We start from the raw sequence: 3,002 nt of genomic DNA, 5'->3' as shown, positions 1-3,002 counted from the left end.
TAAAAATAAATAAATAAATGTCATCTTTTCGGTTTTATCAAAAGCAAATTAACATCATTAACTTCCTTAACAGATCCCTTCAATGTCTATTGAAACAAGTGCACAACAAGGAGGACATTAACAAATGCTCATTGCTGTCTTACTTCCATTGCTTGAGAATACTCAAACCACTCCTAAAAAAAGCATTGTTAATCATTTTCTCAGTTATGATGTACAGTAACATAAATAAAGGGAAACATTTACAAATTCAGATGTTGGCACTAACACTTCTTATACAGGCAGACTAAATATTCAGATCAACACTACTAATGAGAACCACTACAAAAGGAGTTTTTAAAAGTTTAATACTTATGATAAAATTTAATAATCTTAATCATTTTAAATGTCAACATGAAATTATTTTTATCTTAGTGTCAATATTTTTAATATTAGTAATAATCATTTCACTATTTCAATTTGAAATGTTTTAAATTTGATATTAAATATATATATTTTTTGAGATGGAGTTGCGCTCTTGTTGCCCAGGCTGGAGTGCAGTGGCGCGATCTCGGCTCACTGCAACCTCCGCCTCCCGGGTTCAAGCAACTCTCCTGCCTCAGTCTCCCGACTGAAGGTATTAAAGAGCTGATGTGATAGTGAGGAGTTTCTGGGCTAAAACTGGAAAAGAACATAAGTCCTGGGTACAGTTTTCGGCCACTTTTGCCCAGGGAACATTTGCCTATTTCAGAGAAAGCGGTGGTGAGGATGAAGGGCACATTTTTCTTTTTTTTTTTTTGAGACAGAGTTTCACTCTTGTTGCCCAGGCTGGCGTGCAATGGCATGATCTTGGCTCACTGCAACCTCCACCTCCCAGGTTCAAGCAATTCTGCTGCCTCAGCCTTCTGAGTAGCTGGGATTACAGGCATGCACCACCACACCCGGCTAATTTTGTATTTTTAGTAGGGGTGGGGTTTCTCCATGTTGGTCAGGCTGGCCTTGAACTCCCGACCTCAGGTGATCCGCCCACCTCAGCCTCGCAAAGTGCTGAGATTACAGGCTTGAGCCACCGCGCCCAGCCTGAAGAGTACTTTTGAAAAACTCAGAGGCCTAACAGTACAGGGATGTACATTCACAAACAACCAAGAGAAAAAGGGAACAAGTAAACCCCTCTCCTCCTTTCAGATCCAACACTGAAGGGTAAACCAGGGGTAAGAATACACTAAAAGTACATAGACCCTCAAAGAGACTACACCAGGGCTCTGACCATCTCAAACTCTGAAATTTGATGAAGATAATCCAAAATTACAACCCCCAAGGCACCAAGCAGATGCAAATATACATCCTCTCTAAAAGAAAATAGTATCTTGGCTACAAGTAATTTCTACCCTTTTTTTTGAGACAGAGCCTTGGTCTGTCGCCCAGGCTGGACTGCACCGGCGTGATCTTGGCTCACTGCAACTTCCTCCTTCCAATTCAAGCAATTCCCCTGCCTCAGCCTCCCAAGTAGCCGGGATTACAGTGCCCACCACCACACCTGGCTAAGTTTTGTATTTTTAGTAGAGACGGGGTTTCACTATGTTGACCAGGCTGGTCTCAAACTCCTGACCTCAAGTGATCCACCAGTCTCAGCCTCCCAAAGTGGTGGGAATACAGACATGAGCCGCCATACCCAGCCTAAAATTTCTTAATTACATATAATTTCCAGCACAATAAGTACCAAACACATGACAGACAAGACAATATAAATGAAAATAAGGAGAAACAAGAAAATCAAAACAGATCAGTATTTTGGAGTTACCAAATAAAGATTTTAAAATAAATATGCTTACTATGATCAAGTACACACAAGACAAAATTCTAAATTGATGCAAAGAACTGAAAAGTATAACAATAAATTAAAATTCCAGAAGTAAAGCAGAAATTTAGAAATCAGCCGGGCACAGTGGCTCACACCTGTAAGCCCAGTACTTTGTTTGGAAGGCTGAGGTGGATCGCTTGAGACCAGGAGTTCAAGACCACCCTAGGCAACAAAGTGAGACCCCATCTCTACAAAAAAAAAATAATGAGCCAGGTGCGGTGGCATGCACCTATAGTCCCAGCTACTCAGGAGGCTGAGGTGGGACGATTGCTTGAGCCCAGGAGTTGGAGGTTGCTGTGAACAGTAATTGTGCCACTGCAATCCAGCCTGGGTGATAGAGACTCTATCTCAAGAAAAAAAAAAAATCAATGGGTGGGATTAACAACGGTTTAGACACGGATGAAAAGAAAATTAGTAGGAACACAACAGGTCAGAAGAAGAAATCCAGAATGTTAGCACAAAACACAAAAGTAAGAAATACAAAAAATGGAATAAGACACATGAAAAATGTAATAGGCAGGCAGGTCTAACACATATGTAATCAGAGTCTCAGAGAAATATGAGAGAGAAAATGGCATGAAAGCAGTATCTGAATTGATAACACCTAAAAATTTTCCAGAACAGAAGACCCAAAGCCACTGACTGAAGAACCACTATAAATCAGAGTAAATAAAGAAATACACCAAGGAACATTGATAAAACTACAGAAATCTAAGGGAAAGAAATGAAAATCTTAAAAACAAAAGGCAAGTCATGAAACAAAAAGCTAGATAGCTAAATAAAGCCAGAAAACATTTTTAAAAAGATTTTCATTAAAAGGAGCACCAAACAATTTTTCTTGAGTAATAGGAAAATGATTCCAGAAGGAAGCTCAGAACTGAAGAAAAATATAAAGAGCGATAAACATGTAGGTGCATTTAATATATAATGCACATATAAAACAATAATGCCTTCACACTCATTTACAATACAAATGACCACTTACATTATATATTAAAACACTGGTACGGTCTGTGGATGTATGTAGCTTTCCTATAAAACTACAGCAAAGACTGGAAAAGGAACAGGTAAAAGAAGTCTATATGGTTTCATTCTACATTTCGTGTTAAGTGGTACACACAGGCCGGGTGTGGTGGTTCACTCCTGTTATTCCAACACTTTGGAT

This window comes from Pongo pygmaeus, chromosome 19, assembly GCF_028885625.2.
Source record: "Pongo pygmaeus isolate AG05252 chromosome 19, NHGRI_mPonPyg2-v2.0_pri, whole genome shotgun sequence".
Lineage (NCBI taxonomy): Eukaryota > Metazoa > Chordata > Mammalia > Primates > Hominidae > Pongo > Pongo pygmaeus.
This window is presented reverse-complemented; position numbering follows the sequence as displayed.